This window comes from Chrysemys picta, chromosome 6 (genome assembly GCF_011386835.1).
Source record: "Chrysemys picta bellii isolate R12L10 chromosome 6, ASM1138683v2, whole genome shotgun sequence".
Taxonomy (NCBI): domain Eukaryota; kingdom Metazoa; phylum Chordata; order Testudines; family Emydidae; genus Chrysemys; species Chrysemys picta.
The window spans coordinates 3,978,819-4,001,644 of NC_088796.1; the positions used below are offsets into that span (position 1 = coordinate 3,978,819).

General features: G+C 52.4%; 1 protein-coding gene across 8 annotated transcripts in view; it reads left to right on the forward strand.

The window, feature by feature from the left end:
* Positions 1-2,458: 2,458 nt before the first annotated feature.
* The window catches only part of CNTFR (ciliary neurotrophic factor receptor), a 440,626-nt gene continuing 420,258 nt past the window's right edge, over positions 2,459-22,826 (forward strand). For 2 of the 8 annotated variants that reach the window (XM_065598657.1, XM_065598663.1), the window contains exon 1: positions 2,465-2,702. The gene's annotated coding sequence lies outside the window, so the exon portion shown is untranslated. Of the gene's footprint in view, positions 2,703-9,329; positions 9,459-22,826 lie in introns of those variants that run through there. The other 6 variants (XM_065598660.1, XM_065598661.1, XR_010602077.1 and 3 more) reach the window with 5 other exon arrangements.

Below are 22,826 nucleotides of genomic sequence, written 5' to 3' on the forward strand. Positions count from 1 at the left end.
CCGTGCCTTGCTTTGCCTGCACACGCTTGTGCACTCCTCCGCTGTTGTGCCTTGCCTTGCCCCTGTGCACTCATGCAGCTGCCTTGCCTTGCTTGCACACCCTTGTGCACTCCTGCAGCTGCCTTGCCATGCTTGTGCACGTCTGCAGCTGCCGTGCCTTGCTTTGCCTGCACACGCTTGTGTATTCCTCCGCTGCCATGCCGTGCCTTGCCTCAGTGCGCTTGTGCACGTCTGCAGCTGCCTTGCCTTGCTCCTGTGCGTTTGTGCACTCCTGCAGCTGCCTTGCTTTGCCTGCACACGCATGTGCACGTCTGCAGCTGCTGTGCCTTGCTTTGCCTGCACACGCATGTGCACGTCTGCAGCTGCTGTGCATTGCCTTGTTTTACCCGTGTGCACTTGTGCACACCTGCAGCTGCCTTGCTTCGCCTTTCCTGCATGTGTCTGCGCCTGCCTTTCCCTGCTTTGCCCTGCCTGTGCCTGGCCCTGCCTAATGGCACCTACTCCTGTGAGGTCTGCCTGTGTGTTTGCACGCGTGTGTGGGACACATCGCCAAGTGGTAGACTAGTCTGAGGGGCTCCCTGAGTGTCCCCCCTCCCGGCAGAGCCAGCCTGAAATGCACCCCCCCCCCCGCTCAGCAGCTTCCCTCTGTTAAATCCCCCTTGCGAGTTCTGCAGGGGGGCCCCAAGCCCGAGCACTCTGCCCCCAAAGGCAGGGACCCCCCCCCCCCCCCGCGCTGGCTGGGAACAGCAGCATCTCGGCTCAGAGCCCTGCGAGTCTGATGTTTAATGCAGGGTTCTCCGGAGGTCGGTATTGATTTGTAAATGGACAGGACACCCCTGCGTGGCGAGCAGCTTGCCAGCTTTGTCTGAAAGGAGAAAGGGAGAGAGTCCAGGCTTCGAAGGGAGCTGCTTTCCCAGGGGCAGGGGTGTGGGTGTGGGTGTGTGCGCGCGCGTGGAGAGGGGGGTGTCTGTGTGTGGAGAGTTGTGTGTGTGTGTGTGTGTGTGTGCGCGCGTGTGGAGAGGGGGGTGCGTGTGGAGAGTTGGGTGTCTGTGTGTGTTTGTGTGTGGAGAGGAGGGTGTGCGTGTGGAGAGGTGTTTGTGTGTATGTGTGTGTGTGTGGAGAGGTGTTTGTGTGTGTGTGTGTGCGCGTGTGGAGAGGGGGGTGTGCATGTGGAGAGTTGGATGTCTGTGTGTGTTTGTGTGTGGAGAGGAGGGTGTGGAGAGTTGTGTGTGTGTGGAGAGTTGGGTGTCTGTGTGTGTTTGTGTGTGGAGAGAGGGGTGTGTGCGTGTGGAGAGGTGTTTGTGTGTGTGTGTGGAGAGTTGGGTGTCTGTGTGTGTGTGTGTGGAGAGAGTTGGGGGTGTGGAGAGTTGCGAGTGTGTGTGGGTGTAAAGTTTGTGTGAGTGTGTGTGTAGAGTTGGGGTGTGGAGAGTTGCGAGTGTGTGTGGGGGGAGTTGGGTGTGTGTCCAGATAGAAAGTATGAACAATCAGGTCAGGATGTGGGGTAATAGGTGCCTATATCAGGACATCTGGTCACCCTAGCAAGTGTGTGTGTGTGCGTGTGTGTGTGTGTGTGTGTGTGTGTGGCCTTTAAAAGGGTGGCACCGCCTGGCTTGGCTTTTCTCCCTTTCCCTCTTGCCCCCCTCCCCCGGGGCGCTCTGACAGGTTGGAGTGGAGCCGCGTAGGGCTGTGTGGGGTGGGAGGGTGTGTCTGTGTGGGGCTGGGGACAGTTGTGTACAGAACGGCGGGTGGGCTCTCGTTCACGCCTGGCTGCGGTTGCACTGGGCCCGAGTTTTGTGGGTGTTAGTGTTGTGCTGGGTGTGTGTGTGTGTGTCCTGCCCAGCGCTGGGTGTGTGTGTGTGTGTCCTGCCCAGCGCTGTGTGTGTGTGTGTGTGTGTCCTGTCCAGCGCTGTGTGTGTATGTGTGTGTGTGCGCCCTGCCCAGCGCTGGGTGGGTGTGTGTCCTGCCCAGCGCTGGGTGTGTATGTGTGTGTGCGCCCTGCCCAGCGCTGGGTGTGTGTGTGTGTGTGTGTGCGCCCTGCCCAGCGCTGGGTGTGTGTGTGTCCTGCCCAGCGCTGGGTGTGTGTGTGTGTGTGCGCCCTGCCCAGCGCTGGGTGGGTGTGTGTCCTGCCCAGCGCTGGGTGTGTGTGTGTGTGTCCTGTCCAGCGCTGTGTGTGTGTGTGTGTGTGTGTCCTGTCCAGCGCTGTGTGTGTATGTGTGTGTGTGCGCCCTGCCCAGCGCTGGGTGGGTGTGTGTCCTGCCCAGCGCTGGGTGTGTATGTGTGTGTGCGCGCCCTGCCCAGCGCTGGGTGTGTGTGTGTGTGTGCGCCCTGCCCAGCGCTGTGTGTGTGTGTGTGTGTGCGCCCTGCCCAGCGCTGTGTGTGTGTGTGTGTGTGTGTGTGTGTGTGTGTGTGCGCCCTGCCCAGCGCTGGGTGTGTGTGTGTGCGCCCTGCCCAGCGCTGGGTGTGTGTGTGTGTTTCTGCAAGGAGCATTTCTAAAACCCTTTGCTAGGGGGTGCAGGGCTCGCCGGATCCCAGCGCTTCTCACCAGTGGCTTCCCTGGTCACATGGGCTACGCGTGAGAGTTTAAAAGAGCTTAAAACCCTTCGAGCCGGTGCAGAAGCTGGTGGCTCCATCGTCCGAGGAGCGCGGCCGGGGCGTGGACCAAAGGCCGCCAGAGGGAGCCGGGCAGCGGGCGGAGAAGCGCTGTAAGTACAGGACTATGATCCGGACCCATCCCCATGCTGCAGAAACTCTGGTCCTGCTGCTCCCTCCAGCGCGGGGGGCTGCGCCCTGCCTTGGCCAGGGACCCCCCTCCGGGGCGCGTTTGCAGGGGCGCTAAAGGTGCCCGCTGGGGGCCGGGGGGCTTTTCGGAAATCTCCCCCGATGCGGCTTGTGTGTGGACTGCTTGGTCCCTAGCCCTGGGGTGAGCTCGCTGCTCAGGAGGGGTGCGGGGGGACAGGGGGCTACAGGGGGGCTGGGGGTGCAGAAAGCCAGGGCGATAGGTGCAGCGCCAAGCCCCCCATGCCGCGGCGCGGGTGCGGGCTTTGAAGCGAAGCGAGAGGAGAGGGGTGTGGTGAGCGGAAAGTGGAGCCTTTGCCTTTCGCGATGGGTTTGCAGCCCGGTTCCCTGGCTAGACAATTTGCTGGCGCTTCTGTACGCTTTTCTGGCCGGCCCTGCCGTGGCGTCCAGGGGTCAAAGGAGGCAGCGACCCAGTGTCAGGCGTCCCCCACGGAAGCTATTCTGCATTTCTGATTGATTAGTTGGAGCGGAAATGCTTTCTTCCTCCCTTGGCTTTTCTTCCCACTGTCTCCCCCCCCGTTCCTCGCCCTCTGTCCTTCTTTATCAAGCCTCTTCCCTTCGGTTTCATGCCTCTTCTCCCACCTTGGGCGGATCCGAGTTTCCCTCAACTCGCCCAAACTTGGGTGGAGATGGGAGGTAGTTTAATTGCCAGGCTCCAAGACCCCTGCGCTGGGGTGGGAAGAGACACAGGGCCTGTTTTCCTAAAAGCACTTCTTTAAGTGGGAACATCAAAGGGACTGGACCTGCTCTGCTCTGCAAGGGACAGGAGCTCCCTGGACAGGCATGCCCCTGGAGCTCAAAGACTGGCTTCTTGTTTCCATGCCCAGTTGCAAATGGAAGGATTATTTTTTTTGGAAGGGGGGTGGCAGGGAAGGGAATGCGGCGTGCCCCTATACCTTGGAAGTTTCACCGGGTTATTGTCAAGCTCTCTGAGCTCAACCCAGCCTCTTAAACTGTGTTGGAAAATATTCCTCCCCTTTTGAAAGATAAAATTGGTGTGTGGGGTGGTGGGGCTTGGCAGGAGACAAGGGGTTGGAGCTTATTCTTTATTTCAACATTGAATGGATTTTCAGGAACAACAAAAAAGAGACATTTTGCAGAGGGAGAGAGAGTGAGTGTGTGATACACACAGACTTTGAGGCACTAACCTTTCCCTCTTCTGCTGAGCCCTCTGACTTTGTTCCTATCAGTCGGCCTTTGTGATGGTGTGTGTGTTGCCGAGGGGTCAGGCTGGGGCGGGGGTGTGTGTGAGATCTGGAATGTTTTGGGAAAGAATTAGACAAGCTTGTTTCCTGCTGGCCTGTTTCGCCCCTCTCCTCGCCGTGCCGGCGCTGGCTTGGGGTGGACTTTTGCGGGGCGACATTTGGGAACAAGAACCTGCCTCGCCGAGACGTGTGCTAAAGTTTGTTCTTCGGGGCGGTTTCTGCCTCCTTCGTGCCCCTTCGTCCTGCCCTCTGGGCTTGAGGGCTGTGCAGTGAGCGTGATGCAAGTTGAGAAGTTGTGTGGGGATCACCTCCCAAATGCCCGGCATCGGGCTGAAACGTGGGGAGCAAATTTTCTGTTTCTGGTGCCGTCTCGCAGCAGTGTCCGTGATAGCAAATGCTGGAGCTGAGGCTGCCCTGAAGTTCTCTGTAAATTATAGTGAAATTTACTTTTTCCTTTTCCTTGCTGCGTTTTTTTTTCCTTGCTCTGATTAAAATGACCACCAACCACCCAAAAGTTACATCAAAATAGTACCAATCAAGGGAGTGCTGTGCTGGGAATGGATGCTTTTCTTTCTTTCTTGGCGGGTCTTTGTCGGAAACTAACATTTGGAGCTGCTGGGGAACTGTTCCAACGCTCAGCTTGGGATAAATCACCTAGAAGTGGAAGAACTACTTTCCAGGACCTGGTTTCACACACAAATCTGTGTCCGCCACACTGAGCCCCTAAGCTTTCCCCTGCCCCTGGTTATAGATGTGTGTGCCGGGCTGCGTATCTCTAGCATGAGCTGCGGAAAGCGTTTGCGGGACGGTGCTCTCGGGAAAGCAGTTTGAGTTGCTTGCACTCGGCGTGGGCCTGGCCTGGAGCTCCCTTACTCTATTCTATTCCAGTCAAAGCCCCTGGACTTTCAGTGAGAGTTTTGCCTGGGTACCTAAGTGCAGGATTTGCCCCTGGTGTGTGTTGTGCCATGTTCCCGGCTGCGCCCCTCACCCCTCCACATGGCTTCACGGTCGAGTCCAACAGGCACGTGCACTTTTTTGCTCGTGCTGGAGCACAGCTGGCATCAAAGAAATGGGAAGATTCCCACCCCCCAAGAACCCCCCACATGTGGGCCCCTCTGATTCGGGCTCCCTACTGCCTGGGTGTCCGGTGAGTTAGTTGCAGAAGGGTAACTTTGCCTAGTACGTGGGGTGCTTCAGGGGGGACTCTAGACTCTGCACCTGCATAGAGCCCTTTAGGTCCAGGGCTGGTTGTAACAATCCCATCGTGTTGGTCTGAATTGAGCTCTGAGAGCCTGATCCTGCGAGGGGCTGAGCTCCAAGTCCATGAGGGTCCTCATCGCCTGCTAGGCTTCCCCGGGGTGCAAAGGCCGGTACATCCTTAGGGCACCCACATCCAACTAACTGAGCTCCTTTCAGAGAGCATGTGCTTCTCGGGAGCTGGTGGCATGTAGCTCGGCTCTCCACAGCTGTGAGTCATTATATGTGAAGAGGAGAAAATCCCCTCAGCTAGCACTGTGGGTCCGAGGCTGGGCTGGCACACCCAGTGCAGCGGTCGCTGTGCCTGACCAATGGGGCTCGCCGAGTGAGGTGCTGGGGCAGGTCACTATTTGAGCTCTCACCCTGGAGTTCTGCACTCGGGTGCCTTTGCCAGCAGCCCGCGCGGCGCCCTCTCCAGGCAGCAAGCAATGTGGCAGGAGCCTTGCCCAGACATGGACCTTCCCTGCCTCTCCTGCTGGGGGGCTGGCTTGGGGGAAAGTGCCCCTTTCCCCTAGACGCTGACCCCACCAGCACTTGTGGGCCGGGGTTAAAGCCCCACAGTTCTTCTTAGAATGAGCCGGAGTGGGAAGAGCCTTTTGGATCCGCAACCATGGCAGGGTTGATCCCTGGAGAGATTTTAGTGCCACCTTTAAGTACCCCAAGAGATGGGCTCTCGTTCCTTCCCCTGGTGACACTAACTAGATCTTCCACTCAGCCCAAAGTTCCCCATAATGTCAACCCACTAAAGCTAGCAAACCCCTCCCCCCCCAGCGCTAAACTCCCTTCCACCCCCTTTGCAGATTAGCATCCAGGCCACCCCGTCAGTACAGTACTTGCGTTGCCAAGTGAGAGATCCTAGCTCTTCTAAGTTTTCCGTGTCAATCAATCCCTCTTTCCCCTGCACAGTTTTTGTTCCTGGCTTTTCAGAAAATCCTGCCAATTTGCCCGTTTTGTTCTGGTGACGCAGTGCCCAGGCCTGGCTGCCATCTGTTCCGGGTACGTTTGCCTCAGAGCCACGCAGAGAAGGAGGGTTAGCAGAATAGTGCCTCTTCCTCTGTGACGAGAAGCTCCAAACCGGAAGACATTGACTCTGTCCTAACCTCTGCCCCCACCCCAAACTATCCTAGGATCCTAGGGTTTTGTTGTGGCTACACCAGCCTAGACAGATGGCTGTCCAGCCTCTATGAAAGTGACCTGTCACCCGATGAATGGGTGGCCATGGTGAAAATTCCTCCCTGCTCCCAAATTTAGCCATGTGGTTTATTTGTACTCCCCCAATACCTAACCGTTCCAGCCAAGATTAATGCCCTGGTGTGCTAGGCGCTGTGTGTGCATGGAGGAAGCGACAGCCCATGCCCCAAAGAGCTTACAGTCTCAATAGACAAAACAAGCAATGTATGAGAGAGGGGGAGGAGTATTATTCCCATTTTACAGATGGGAAAACTGAGGCCCACTGAGATTTAAGTGATTTGCCCAGGATCACATGGGGAGTCTATGGCAAAGCCAGGGTTTGAACCCGGGTCTTGTGAGTCCTAATCCAGTGCTTTAACTACAAAACCAGCCTAGTTGAGGGCTCTGTCCGTGCGACTGAGAAGCCCCTGTGTACCCCTCCAGTACCCTTAGCACCCAGCAGTAACCGTCAGTTCGGTTGCTTGGCCTGGGTGGGGTGATGTGAGGGGATGCTGGGTGCCCTTTGGCACGGAAGGGCATTGGCTGAAACACATTGCTGTTCATGATACACATTGTTGTTCAGCTCAAGTATTGAGTAGTTGGACTCTGGCACCACAATGGAAAGTACCTCTGCCTCTGGGGTTCTTTGTTACCAGACTGCAGACTTCCAGCAGCAAGATCAAGCTCTCTGGTGATGTCAGTCCAGGGAAGAATTGTCTAGGAGCGATATCTTAGAAAATGGCCTCCGTGGCTGCCCACTGCTCCTTTTGTGTCCCTTCCACCCCCACGGGGCATCGTGACGTGATGGCGAGGCAGGTGTCACTAGAGCCCAGGGGAAGTTCCACACAGCAGGTGTTTGATGACACGGCAGGTGTTTTCAGTGCCACGGGGTATTCTGCAGAAGGTGGTCCCAGGCTGGGCCCCAGGTCGGGATCTCGCCCTTGGGAAGTACCGCCCATTACCAGCTGCTGCCGTGTTGATCATCACTTCCTTTGAAAGTGGTAACCAACAGGAAATGACCTCATTAGTCACACATCAGAATGACGCTAGGCATTTGCGCTGCTGCTGGCTGGGATGATGTAAGGGGTCTCAAACACAGCAGGGTCAGGCCTGGCCAGGACTTGCGTGGAAGCCCGCGGAGCATAACCCAGGTGCTGCATTAAGGCGGTTTGGTGGTTCAGTAGGTGGTGCTATTCCCCCTGAGCTGGTGCTGATCCAGTTCCCTAGAACGCCACTAGGGGGCACAGGTGCTGCTAGAATCTTTTTTGGAAGAGGCTTAAAAGTGAGCTTTCGACTGACCGTTCGGGCTCTGTGAAGGCCCCATGGCGTGTGTTGTAAGAAGTAGAGCATCCATCCCACTGCGCAGGCCAGATTCTCATCTAGCTAAAACTGCCTTCTTCCTTCCTAAATCCCCCCGCCTTTACAAGGGGATGGAGCATATTGGTTTCCTGTTGCTGTAAAACCTGGCTTGAGAGACCTCGGATCAATGCATTTGTGCTCGCTGCTACCTCGGTGGCTGAAGCACTGGGGTCAGGTACAGCAGCCCTAGGTAAGTTTCTTTTCAGAGACACTGAGGAGATGGAAGGGGCCAGACAGGCTGGGAGTCTCTGGGGGATTTTGGAAACTCAAGAAGTGCCGAGCGTGATTTCAGCTTTCTCGAGTGATAAAGCAAGGAAGGAGACCGTGCTCTGACCTGGGATGAAGTTAGGGGTAACGCTTGAGGTTAGATTCAAGGCTGGATCCCTGTGTGTGGGTTCAGAGTCAACAAGGGGTGGTGATAGGAAGGGATCCCCATATGCTGTTTTCACAAGGTCATATCCCAGAACGGCAGAAACCTTGTGAGACCAGTTGATTTCATGATTTTTTTTTTTTTTTTTTTTGGCTATCTGAAACAGGATGCACATGTGTCTCCATATATATGGGAGGTGTGTGTGTATAAATGTGTTTTTATGCATGTTTGTGTATGTATATGTACAAATAATGGTGATAATGCCTTCTGTCGTTAAATTTTATTACTCTATGAACGTGTGTGCGTATATTTACATATATATACAAACACCTATTGTGTATTGGAATGCATTTGTCTTGGTGCAGCAAACCTTACCAAAAGACATTGTATTTATATGCAGGTTTGGGAGGATTCACTATCTTCCATGAATTTTGATAGTTAATAACTTTGGTATATCTGCAAGTATTTTTTCCAGTGTTTATCTACTTAAAGTTTAGCACAGCGGGAAATGGAAAATCTTCAGTTACCTACAGTTTGTTCAACACTTCATTACGTCAGAAATCCAGATTCTGCACTAAAAAATCTTAATGCTATTAATATTTTGAAAGATTCATTTCTAAATCGTTAGTTTTAAAATGCCTTCTGTGATGAGATACTGAATTATTTGCAGGAGCTACTATCTGTCTATCATTAGCCCTCAAGTAATATTTCAAAGAAATGCTGACATTCATCACAAACATCAGTTCTGTCTAGACAGTGTTTGCCAACTGGTTTTGCATGTTGCACCTAAAATGATTAGAACCGAAAGATTAGAGAAAGAAAATGTGTTTTCTCTATGTTGTCAGTTTGTTTACGTTGTGTATCTGACAGCACTTTGACTAGTCTAGTCATTTTCGCTGGCTTTCCTTTGTGGGTCTGTATTATCATTTCCCCAGCTGTTGTGTGGGTCTTTCGCACAACAACTGAGGAAAGAAATGCTTAGAAATGTGTTGGTTTAGTTTAAAGCCACACAGATTGGCAGGGTGCCTGGTGGCAGGTTTTGGACTTTGGAACGACTTGGAGTTAAAGCTGTAGATGTGTCTAGGTTTGACAGGTGTCCCGTTAAAAGTGCACTTTGCGTCAGGGTGCATCAGCCCTGGCACGGGAGCCCCGTGCTAATGATTACGCTCATGCTGGCACTCCTCCCTGTGGGATAACACTGAACTAGTCCCCCAGCGTGGTGGTGAGAGGTGAGCGGTGCTGCGGCAGGCCGAGGAGCTCGAGAACTAGGGTTCTGATCGCCGGTGACGCTTTGAGAAAGAGTGAGTGAACGTGAGCAGCCCAGTCCAAGTCCTTTTTGGCAAGGAAAGTCTGGTTCCGAGTCTGGTTCCAATCCTGGCGGTGCCACTTGTTTGGAATATTGGTTGTTTCCAGTCCTGACAGCTGTTCCATGTTGCCGTGCGTTGTCAAAGGGCTCTCCGCAGGAGAGACCGCTTCTAATGTCCCTGGTAGATGAAGTTGTTCTATGCAGGTGACTTTCAGCACCCCCACAGGGTTGTTGCCAGGTTCATTGCTGCTCATAAAACACGTTGAGCTGTCTGGGTGAAAGAAAGCTGTGGCCAACAGGAGAATGAATGTTCGTTCCAGTTGCCAGGGAAATCGCCTTTCTCTTTCCTTTCGGGTATTGCTCTGTCTGTCCCTGCTTGGGTTAAAGGAGCGAGAGGAAGCTGCAGTTGTTGAAGGCACTGTGGCTGCTCTAGGAATCGGGACTTCCCATCTCTGAGCATTGTGGAGGGGCCCTGGGAGCCATTAAGTCTCTCAGAGCAATGTGGCGCTGGCTGGGTGGAAGCAGCGTGCAATGCACACAAAGCGAGGGGTTGAAAGTGACGCTGGAAATGCCCGGTGAGGCGGAGATGCTGAAGGCAGGATTTCTTTCTGATGCTGGAGATGCTGCTAGGCAAGAAGCTAGGCTTTTTTCCCCGTGGAACTTGTAATTAATATGGATGAGCCCAGAGCGTGCCTGGGATTTGTGAATACACGGGCTACAGCAGAACGTGGGTCAGCGCAAACCACAATAAGCAGGGATAGATTGAGCTAGGTCACTGGTGTGGACCTAGCAGGAAGTGTGACCCAGTGGTTAAAACAAGACTCATGGAACCTCTTAGGTCCTTCTCACTGACCATGCTACTGACTCCCCGTGTGACCTTGGTCAAATCTCTTAACTTCAGCTTCCCCATCTTTAAAATGGGATAATATTTATCTACCTTAACAGGGATATTCAGGCTTAATTCAGTGGCCTAGGTAATACTTAGTCCTGCCATGAGTGCAGGGGACTGGACTAGATGACCTCTTGAGGTCCCTTCCAGTCCTACGGTTCCATGCAGATGCACAAGTGGAGGGAGGCATTCTTGGGGGTGGGGGGAGAGGAAGGATGTGTTTTCAACTGCCATATTCATAGGGCTGGGAACAATCCCAGGGCAGGGGAGCTGCAGGTTAAGCATTAAGCACCCCAGAGGGCCTGGAATGATGGTGAGGTCATGGGCATGGCCCTGCCACACTGGCCATCAAAGCCAGTTTAACGAACCCCCTGGGCTGTCAGCAAAGTTTGAACCCAACGCCTTCGCTGCCAACGCACAGACTTCCGCCACTTTTGTGTGAAAGATGGAACTCTGTCAACTGGTAGCAGTAGTAGGCTGTTATCCTGCATGTGGACCAGTCACAGGAAGGGGGCACTTGGCACACATTCCTCAAGTATGTCACTGGTGCACTCTGCCAGGCCGGAGCTCCCCAGGTCCCTGAGCAGCCCTGGGTCACCCGCAGGCTTCTGGGTGGACGTGGCATGTGTTTGCAGCTCTGCCTGAGGTCACGGACTGGGTTTGATGCTGCTCTCAATTTTACTGCCGTAGATCTGGGTGAGTCCCATGGAGTCACCATGACAGGGCGCACGTCTGGCTTGGGGCCTACTGGGGGGTGGGGGGAGGTGTTTGAGGGCACAATGACCTTTGATCCCCATGGGTTTGCTTTAACCGCACAGTGGAGCCATACGTATGGAAGGCTTAAGAGAGACCTACCTACCTGTGACCAGCTCCCTCCCTGTCATACACTGCTGAGAAAGCCTTGCATTTATGCTCCAGCTGATTCCCCACTTGAGCACAGGAATGGGGCTGCTGGCTGGGTGAACTCACTGCGGGCTCCCTGGCTTTGGGATTTGCTCCCTGGCTTGCTCTGAGATAGCCTGGAACTGGGGGATGCCACCGCACGGGGTAAAAGACCAGAGTTATTCCCAGGCACTTGGAAATGGGGGTGGGGAATTGCTGGAGAGGATCTTGCTTCATGAGCTGCCCTTTTTGCTGTGGGGGCAAGTTGTGTTGCACTGGGCTGCTTGGGTTGCATTTGTAAGCGACATCCGCGACATCCTGGAGCAAATGTATCGCCAGGCATAGCCCTGGGTTAGCAATGTGTAGAAAGCCAAATAAATACTAACTAGAGGAGACGTCTACTCTTAGTTACCCAGCTGTAAACGGTGAGTAACCTCACTGCCTTGCAAGTACCCTCGGCACCTAATAATACTGGGTCTTCAGTGGCTTCCAATATGAGCATCAAAGGTGCTGATGAGGAGGGTGCTTGCAGCGTTTGAGAATTGGGTAGTATCCCTTTAAATAGTTTGGCAGCCCTGTAGCTGCGCTCACTGTGTTGTGTGTTCCAGACCCCAGCGGTGTGTCTCTGTAGCTAAGCTTTGCAGGTTGTATGTTTAGTTAACGTGGTTAGTTAGCCCCCACCCTGCCCATGTGGTGCCTTTATCACATTTGCTGTAAACACCCCAGGCAGCCCAGAGGTGCCATGCTTCTCCTGGGCTGTTCCTGAGTGTCCCCTGCCCTGCAGCGGCACACCAGGCCAGCGTGGGGCAAGAGAAGATGTGACGCCCGTTTTTGATCTCTGCCTCTGTCCGCTAATGAGCTCTTTAAGGGTGGCCTGAAAGGCCTTTTTCACAAAGTGCAGCGCGGCTGCGGTTACCCAAGGACAGAGCTGTAGATTAGCAAAAGTGACCTAGGGTTGCCTCTGTTCAAAGCCATACACGCAAAGTGGCTGTTTGATGCTTTATTTGATCAGCTACAAGAAGCATAAAGTTTCCTTGGCTTATGGGGCGGGGGGGGGATGGGGGTGGGGAGTCCTTAGCTCCAATTGGAAGCAAAGGGAGAGTTCTCGCTGCTGCCTATAGGACACCGTGGAGAAGGCAAGTTGAACACTGGGTTCATTGTAGCAGGATATTATTCTTCATTCATGAAATAAAACATGTCCTGCTTGTACAAGCGCCCGGGTTCTCTCGGCGGACTGTTCCTGCACGGTCTAAAAATAATGCTGGCAATAATGAGGCAGTCTGTGCTGCCTAGTGGTTAGGACACAGGACTCGGATTCAGAGGGCCTGAATTCTAGCCCAGTCTCAGCCACCGGGCAACTTTGGGCAAGTCACTGAACGCCTTTGGACCTCACTTGCCCTGTCTTTGACATGAGGATTAAACCCTCCTCCCTTCCGGGCAGGGGCGTGAGGTTGAATCAATGAATACTTGGAAAGCGCAGTGAGAGCCCCATGTGGAAAGTGCTAGGGGGCAATCCTCAGTCCCCTGGCCAAGCTGCCCCCAAATCACTAGTGATTTATGGGGGTCTCAGTTCTTGGGTCAACAGCTTCAGATGCCTGGTTTTCAGCGGGCTGGTTCTTGGCACTGTCTGATGCTCAGGGCCCTTAGGGGCATCACAAGTTGCTTTTGAGAATCTTTCCTAATGTTCTCACGCACTGAAATCCGGGAGCTGTCAGAGAGGGTTTCATCTAGCTCTCAAGCTGTGCTGAACAGGGATTGATATTTTTCGATGGCTTCCTAGCGCTGCGTTACGGAGCTGCTTGCTCGTAATCCATACCCTATGCAGGTGCCATAGCTAGAGCCCGCATGTATTCCACAGACCCACGTTTACGTGCGTACTCCACTACGCCTGTCCGCCTGTTGGCTGCAGAAGCGGCGCTCTCCTGTGTATTTGCTGGATGGTCTGTGGCTTTTATTGACCCTGCTCTGGAAATGAGACCTTTCTGTCTCCTGTCTCCCCTGTTGCTCCAGGTGCTCTGGAGGGTAGACCAGTGTATCGTTCCAGTTCAGGTTGCCAATTTTGGTTGGTTGTATTCCTGGAGATTTCATCACATGACGTATTCTTTAGAGATTAATCTTTGATTCCTTGAGACTTTGGGACAATCCTGGGGCAACCCTATTTTCAGTTCAGTTCGTGTTAGTAACTTGGCAGGCGCACTGGCCAGGCTGGGGAATCTAGCTTTTATTTGAGAAGTGAAACAAAGTCGTATTTCGGCTGCGGGGCAGGGAGCACCCTCTAATGTTATAATCAGAGGACTGGGGTTCGGCTGTTCCCACTCTGCCGCAGATTCGCCATGTGACTTCTGTTTGCCTGAAGCTGGGAATGGGCGACAGGGGATGGATCACTTGATGATTACCTCTTCTGTTCATTCCCTCTGGGGCACCTGGCACTGGCCACTGTTGGAAGACAGGAGACTGGGCTAGAGGGACCTTTGGTCTGACCCAGTCTGGCCGTTCTTAAGTTCAGTCATTTCTCCTCTCTGAACCTCTCTCTACGCATCCATAAACTAGGGGCAATACCACAGTGGATTAGCTAGTGTGGGTGAACAGCATTGCCACCCTCTTGCGTGGCATCAGGACTGCTCTGTTGCATGCCGTAGCTCCCGTTCTGCCAGCAGAAATCATTTTTCAGCTCCAATAATGGGGGCCGGTGGTTTCGGAGCAGGAGGGCCCGACTCCAGCGCTTTCTGGTTCAGCGAAGCTCTAAGTGTCGCAGGGGGGCCATGGGTGTGCAGCTTGGCAACACATGGGAGTCCCCAGGTGGCTGTGGACATGTCTGATAACATGGGTAAGTGGACGCTCTTAATCAAGACATCCGGTACCCATAGTTCACACCCCCTTGGCTCTGAGTTATCTCAGGGATGTCCTGCCCAAGAGTGGTGAGAAGCACAGATTCCAGAGCCAGACGGGACCGTTGTGATCATTAATCTGACCTCCTGTAGAACACAGGCCATTGGACGTCCCTGCATTAATTAATTCCTCATTGAACTTTATTTAAAAATTGTGCTAATGAACCTCTGTCCAACGGTGACGTTCTCCCAAGCGTAGGCACAGGCCAACTGCTGGGTTGGGTTCCATCCCACACTCCTCCCCGGACCAGCTATACTGAGATAAAAGGAAATTACCTGGATCTGTGCTAGGAAAAAGGGCAGAGTTAGCGAACACACGCTAGCCAACCCCCACTTCTTCTCCTAATCGGGACATCCCCTTAGATAGGTCTGTGCTGCAAAGAGATGGTGGCTCTGGATTACAGTAACATCTAGAGACCTCATCGTGTTGGGCACACGCTCAGTCTCTGCCCCAAAGAGCTTCCAGTCCAAACCCAGAAGACAAAGGGTGGGAGGGGGACACAAAGACGGTGAGGAAAAGGGGCTTGCCCAAGGCAGGGAGAGCACCCATGTCTCCTGACTTCCTTCCCGTATCCACTGGGCCAGGCTGTTGATTGTTTAATGGTGACCTCCTGGCGCGTGGGGTTAAGATGTTGGTACGTTGCTTTGAGATCGTTGGCTGGATGGGTGGAAGGAAAATGCCCAGTGTCAGTAAATAGGCACCAAATGACACCACCTCGCTTCCCCCCCCAGTCCTCTGACAGGTGTGGGACCCAAGGTTGCTAGGTGACCGTTCCCAGCTGTGGATTGGTCAGTATTCCCCATCTGAAAGACAGGGCTGGTCATTCTGTCCTACCTCCCTGGGGAATGGGGGTCTGGGGCACTCCCAGGGAGGTAGGTCCGAATTGACTGCAGCTTGGGCCATGGTCTGAGATACTTGGGCAGAAAGGATGGTGGAAAGACCCAGGATGGTTGTAATCAATATTATTTCTAGGAGTTGTCATGGCAACCTACCACCCTGCATCACGTATGGTGACTGTAACCCCCCAGGGTCCCTGTGACATAGGGAGGCATCCTTGCCTATGTGGGGAAACAGAGGCACGGGGAGATTCAGTGACTTTCCCTAGGTCATGAAAGGGGGACCTGTGATAGAGCGGGGAACAGAAACCCAAATCTCCTGAGTCCCAGTCCTCTGCTTTATCCCCTCGCCCACCGTTCATGTGGTCACGGCCCAACTCTGTTAAGACATGAGATTATTATTTGAACCCGGTCTGTGTTTGCGCAGAGCGGACACTGCCTGTCTCTCCACCACCCACACTCCTCTCTCTGCCTGTGTGTCTGTTGTTGATCCTTCTGGTGACTGACCATGTGAAGGGTGACAGGCGAAATGGCATTCGGAGCCTCCAGGTCGATTCTCCCTCACCGAAGCCTTGCCCAGCAGAAAGATGCCTTCCCCAGACACTAGCCCTGCAAGCTCCCCCTGGCCGGGGCCCTTCCTGCCTCTGGCACCACCTGGAATAAAGACCCTGTCATGCGACCAGCAGTGCCCACTTTGGTGATGTGGGAGGCAGAGGGGAAGCAGCCTGTGCAGGGCTAGGCCAGCAAGGGTTAACGCTCCCTTGTGTTTTGGGGGTCAGGAGACTCTCAGACAGCGGAGATGCTGTCTGTGGGAGCATGGGGAGCACTTTTGTCTACAGCCCCTTTTTGGTTCCATTTGAATCCGGCCCAGGTCGGTGGTGGCTGAAATCTGACACCCTTGTGGGTGACGTGTGAGCAGGGGCCTCAGCGCATACCCCACTGGTCGGGTGCCTGCATCAGTAAAAAAACCCCGGTGCAATTGACACCGATTGGCTGCTTTCTTGGCATCCTTCACCAAAAGACCAAGCACTCGACTATCCGTGGGCAGGGTAAACTGGTCTGGTACCCCTAGGGGCTGTCACCCCAAAGCCTTCCTAAGCCGTGTGGGGAGGATGCCTGCATCACCTCTATCTGTCCTGTGCACAAATAGAGGCCAGTCTCTTGGATGGAATTCACTGAGAGTCTGACCTGCTCTGGAACGCAGGCCAGAGGGCTGCTCTGAAGTAATTCGTGCTTGCAGCAGAGCCAATCTTTGAGAAAAACATCCAGTCTTGATTTAAAAATTGCCAGTGGTGGAGAATCGAGCACGACTCTTGTTTAAGCTGGTCCGTGGTTGGTTGCCCTCGGTGTTAAAAACGTATGCCTTCTTTCCAGTCTGAATCTGTCTAGACCGAATTCACAGCTTTGAGAAGAAAAAGCATCAAGTGTAAATTTCCAGGCTTCAGTTTTGTAACCATGTGCCCTAAGCAGGCAGGGAAGGCCCTGGACTGCGAGTCAGGAGACATAAGAATGGACCTACTGGGTCAGACCAAAGGTCCATCTAGCCCAGTATCCTGTCTGCCAACAGTGGCCAATGCCAGGTGCCCCAGAGGGAATGATCAGAACAGGGAATCCTCAAGTGATCCATCCCCCAAAGCTCATTCCCAGCTTCTAAGACTTGGTGTTTTTTTAGAAGGTCTCTTTCTATAAGTCTATAATATAGAACTAAACTATTGTTGTATGTAAAGTAACTACGGTTTTTAAAATGTTTAAGAAGCTTCATTTAAAATTAAATTAAAATGCAGAGCCCCCCGGACCGGTGGCCAGGACCCGGGCAGTGTGAGTGCCACTGAAAATCAGCTCACGTGCCGCCTTTGGCACGTGTGCCATAGGTTGCCTACCCCTGTTCTAGACTCTTCCTGTCTAGTCGTGTCCCCTGCATTCTGGATCAGCATCCCTCCAGTTAACCCTGCAGGCTGGGCCGTGCCCTTTACCTGGTAGATGTCTGGGTGCATAGGGCATGTCCACACTGCAATAAAACACCTGTGGCCGCCGATTCAGACTCACGGGACTGTAGAATTGCAGGGTTGCCATTTTGGCTTGAGCTGGAGCCTGGGCTATGGGACCCCATGACGGGGGAGGGTCCCAGAACCCAGGCTCCAGCCTGAGCCTGAATGTCTACACTGCAATTCGTTAGCCCAGCAAGCCCAAGGCAGCTGACATGGGCCAGCCGGGGGTGCTTTATAGGTGCACCCTTAGAGATGCTTCTGGGCTGCTGCAGGAATTGATCAGCCCTAGGCTAGTACAGCAGTTACGGGGTTTGATTGTTGTTCGTGTAGACCTCCTCCAGTTAGTCAGTGGGTGAATAACCTGTCCCCAGGGGAAGCATCTTCCTTAGAGGTTGTCCCGTAGCAGGACAGTTGCTTGTAGCTTTTCCAGTCTGTAGAAGGAACCTCGTTGTAGGCTCCTCCTTATTATGGCTTCCAGTCCTCTTCTCCTTACCCAAAATACGTAACCACCTTCTTCTCTATCGAAGTTCAGATAATGGACGAGCACCACGTCGCCCTGTAGGCGGTGAAGTCGGACACCAGTTAACACCTCCTCTCCCCCCCCCCTCCCCCCCGCAAAAACCCCTGTTGCAGTTCTTGGTCTCCCTACAATTCTGATGGAGGGCCCGTCTCTCTGCATAGCTCTCAAGGCTAGCTTTGCTCTGGTTTCCACTGAGATAGCATTTGGCTAACGCTGCCAAACGCTATTGAAAACAAGCCTGGAGCTGTTCAGGAAGTGATAAGATAAAGCAGGGTTATGATTTGTCTGTCTAATCCCAAAGCATCTTGCATTATTTAGCGTGTGGAGTGTGAGGTCACGAGCCCCTTGATCATTTTCATTAGAGGAGCCAGAGAAGATAATCACCTGCTCGGGAAAACCAACTTGACACTGTTTATTCAATAGTTTGGGTTTAGCTGAAAATAAACACAGACTAATAATTATAGGGACGTTGTCAAGGTCAAGAGGCTCAGAGAATCTCTCCTTTTTTCTCATATGTTTACAAAGACGCTGATTCTTTATGGGAGTGTTTTTTTAAAATTCAAACCAAAAGCTTCAGACCTCTTGAAGGAAATGCAACGCTATCCAGCAACGTACGTGAGCGGCTTGCTGATAGCTTCCCAGCCATGCCCCCTGGGGCGTGCCAGCGACCCTATGCTAACAAACCACTGCAGACAGCCTAGTGCATTTGGGCAACCCTACACTAATAAAACCGGTGCGTGCGCCCTCGTGCGAGAGTCACCCTGCACTCACAAACCAGTGTGAGCACCCAGTGTATGTGTGTGAGCAGCCTTCTACTAATGAACCAAGTGCACACAGATCCGTGCGTGTGAGTGACCCTACACTATCGAGGCAGCCTGTGCTGAATGGAGGAGGAAAGTATTGGAAGGGAAAGAGTTAGCACGAAGATCAACCTTGTGCAAGGACAGTAAAAGGACTAAATTCAGTAGTGTCAGTGCCTGACAAGTAGCAATCTGGGTGCTGGGGAGAGAAGGCGTTGAGGTCTCCTGCCCATTTCCCTGACATAGCGGTGTTAATGGGCTCTGGGCACAGCCTGCTCAGGCAGGAGTGTCACTGGGACTTTGAGGGAGGTGGGGGAGGAAGAAGAGGAAAATGAATGCCAGAGCAAGGCTTAGCTCTTGTGCAGTGTTGCCGCAAGCAGCTAAACAGCTGCCACGTTCCACCCCAGAGGTGGCTGCATTTCGGCACTGAGTGGAAAAAGTGATCTTATGTGCTGCCAAACAGCTGCTGAATACCTCATCACCCAGAGATGGTTGCATTTCATAGATTTTTAAGGCCACAAGGGACAATCCGGTTCACCCAGACCACCCCCCTACATAACACAAACCAGAGGATTTCACCCAGCTAGGCAATCATTTTGCATGCAGCTAGAGCAGATCTTTAGAGAGAGAGACACCCCGTCTTGATTTAAAGACCCCAAGTGATGGAGAAACTACCATCCACCCTATTTCAGCACTTGGTGAAGTGATTCCTGTGCAGCGTTGCTACGCGCTGCCACGTTCTGCCTCTGAGGTGACTGCACTTCCGTGCTGGGTGTAATGAGCATTCGGATCGCTTTAGTGGCAAGGGGCAGAATAAAGGTAGGTGGGCAGTAACCATTCTCCCATACAGTGGCTGAGCTAGGAGAGTCTGTCACCCACACCAGAGATTTGAACTGGGTGCCCCGCGGTGTGGCCAGCTGACACAGGATGGAAGCAGACCTAGCAATACTGACTGTACATCCCCTCTCCTTTGCTGTGGAACGGGTGAGCTGGGAGACCTGGCCTTGCTAAGGATTGGGGATATACAAAACGTCATGGCAAACAGGCAGCTGCTTTTATCGGGTGATCCAAAAGGGCAACAAAAATGATCAGGGGTGTGGAACGGCTGCCATGCGAGGAGAGATTAATCAGGCTGGGATTTTTCAGCTTGGAAAAGAGACGACTATGGGGGGACATGATTGAAGTCTATAAAATCATGAGTGGTGTAGAGAAAGTAAATAAGGAAGTGTTATTTACTCCTTCTCGAAACACAAGAACCAGGGGTAACCAAATGAAATGAATAGGCAGCAGGTTTAAAACCAGCAAAAGGAAGTATTTTTTTCACACAATGCACAGTCAACCTGTGGAACTCCTTGCCAGAGGATGTTGTGAAGGCCAGGACTATAGCAGGGTTCAAAAAAGAACTAGATGAATTCATGGAGGATTTTTACATCAATGGCTATTAGCCAGGATGGGCTGGGATGGTGTCCCTAGTCTCTGTTTGCCAGAAGTTGGGAATGGATCACTTGGTGATGATTCCCTGTTCTGTGCATTCCCTCTGGGGCACCTGGCACTGGCCACTGTCAGAAGACGGGATACTGGGCTAGATGGACCTTTGGTCTGACACTATATAGCCATTCTTATGTTCCAAATATATCTCTCCCCAGCCGAGGCAGTTGGAATTGTCGTGAGCCACATTGGGCCAGGAGTCACTTCCTCCATGCGTCAGTTTCAGTAGCCTTTTGTGTGGTGATGATATTACGAGAAGCAGAGAAGCGAGGACACATCACTTTGAACCCTCCCAATGGCTTGCGTGAGCGGGTTTGCAGTGTGCTAAACACATGCACGCACACAGGCTGTTTCTCAGCATGAGAAAGACAGGAGGAGAGGGGACTGGTTGACAAGTTGTTTTGAAAGCAGGATCATTTGGGGGTTGGATTTTTTTTCCCCCTGTCTTTTTGCATGACAGATAAAGCAAAACTCCTTTTTGTTTCTCTGGCACTTTGTGCCTGTCTCCTGCCACGGCTGCATAGATCAAACCGGCTCGGAAAGTTTGGAAGCTGCTGCACGTGCCGCATGGTTGTTTAAAACAAATCACAGAATTCCACTGTTTATTCATTGCAAGCAAAGTCCTGGTGCATTGCAAAGCAAAAATGGTATATTCTGTTACCAGCCTCTCTTGCAAACCCTCCTTCTCAAAGGCTCCCTCTGAGGAACCCAACTGAAGTGGGAAGAGACTCTCTGAGCACTGGAGAGAGACGGTGCCCGGTGAGCTTGACCTTCTCCTGATGGCAGAGTGTCTGAACATCTAATTGGCTCTACCTTGTAAAGCTTCACACCGTTTTATGATGTTATAAATAAGACCTGGCGCTGTCTGAAACAAACAAGTGCAGCCCAGGATCGGATGGGACAGAGCTCTTAACCCTTTAGGCAGCGTCAGACTGGAGCAGACGCTGGTTTCTTAGGGCAGGGAGGGCAATACGGCTAGCGCAGAGCAGGTGGCTCCGAGTGCCTTTGCATGGGTTGATTGATTGCCCGTGCCTCAGTTTCCCCATCCTCATGTAATAGTGGACCTGGCAGTCCCTCTCCTGCAAGAGAGGCCTTGAGGGCAGGAATTATCCACGAGGAATCTCTCATGGAGTTTCCCCGTGTTGGTCCGTTGCATCTCCCCTGCAGCAAAGGCTACAGAGCCACCCCATGTCTGTGACACATTCCCCTTGTCCAGGAACTAACCACTCTGACTGTGGCAGCCTGCAGGGTCCCTGGGGAAGGGGGTGGCTCAATGAAGCTCCAGGCTATGTAATATTTTCCGTAGGTCTGGTGGTGGGGGCATAACTGGGTGCATCTCCATTGGTCCCTTCCACTCCTCCCCTGGGCCACCTCGTCTCCATCCTCCCTACCCCACCTTGCATAGACCTCTGGTCCATGAACGGTCTAGCCAGTGGCATTAGCTGGCCAGCGTATGCCCTATGCACACCACTGTGCTTTACTGGATAGAATCAGAACTGTGTCAAAGGCCCTGGGGACAATGCAGTTCTCCGGTAGATCAAGTGGTTTCCTAGGTTTATGAAGTAGAAGGATGGGAGTTCTAGTCCTGCTGTCGCTGCAAAGTGGCCACCATGTGCAGTGAGAACGATGGAGAAGTCCTAGCTAGTCCCATAATGTTACAATATTGACCTAGGGGTGGTGGGGATTCGGGCGCATCTTGGAGTGTGGCTAGAACATATGAACAGCCATACTGGGTCTGACCAAAGGTCCATCTAGCCCAGTATCCTGTCTTCCAACAGTGGCCAAAGCCAGGTGCTTCAGAGGGAATGAACAGAACAGGGAATCATCAAGTGATCCATCCCCTGTCGCCCATTCCCAGCTTCTAGCAAACAAAGACTAGGGACACCATCCCTGCCCTTCCTGGCTAATAGCCATTAATGAACCTATCCTCCGTGAATTTATCTAGTTCTTTTTTGAACTCTGTTATAATCTTGGCCTTCTCAAGATCCTCTGGCAAGGAGTTCCACAGGTTGACTGTGCATTGTGTGAAGAAATACTTCCTTTTGTTTGTTTTAAACCTACTGTCTATTAATTTCATTTGGTGACCCCTAGTTCTTGGGTTATGAGAAGGAGTAAATAACACTTCCTTATTTACTTTCTTCACACCAGTGATGACTTTATAGACCTCAATCATATTCCTCCTTAGTTGTCTCATTTCTCAGCTGAACAATCACCATCTTTTTAATCTCTCCTTGTATGGAAGCTGTTTCATACCCCTAATAATTTTTGTTGCCCTTCTCTGTACCATTTTCAATTCCAATATATATTTTTTGAGATGGGGCAACCACATCTGCACGCAGTATTCAAGATGTGGACGTACCATGGATTTATATAGCGGCAATATGATATTATCTGTTCCTTTCTTAACGATTCCCAATATTCTGTTTGCTTTTTTGATGACTGCTGCACGTTGAGTGGATGTTTTCAGAGAACTCTCCACAGTGACTCCAAGATCTTTCTTGAGTGGTAACAGATAATTTAGACCCCATCATTTTATATGTAGAGTTGGGATTATGTTTTCCAAGGTGCATTGCTTTGCATTTATCAACACTGAATTTCATCTGCCATTTTGTTGCCCAGTCACCCAGTTTTGTGAGATTCCTTTGTAACTCTTCACAGTCTGATTTGGACTTAGCTATCTTGAGTCATTTTGTATCATCTGCAAATTTTGCCACCTCACTGTTTACTCCCCTTTCCCAGGTCACTGATGAATACGTTGAATAGGACTGGTCCCAGTACAGACCCCTGGGGGACACCATTATTTACCTCTCTCCATTCTGAAAACTGACCATGAGGATTTGTGTGTGGGGAAAGGAGGAGGGGAAGAAGGCCAGGCAAAGCAGAGGTGTGTTCCAGCTTTCCTCCACTGCTGGGGGTAACCGGTTTGCTAGCCCCAGGCCTGCAAAGCACACAGGCAGGTACTGTAGGTCCGGCTCTCTAGAGCGGATTTCAACCCTTGGGAGCTCCCTTAAGGAAACCTGGTGGGAGGGGAAAGTTTGCTTTAAATCAGTCACTCCCTGGCCAGGATGAAA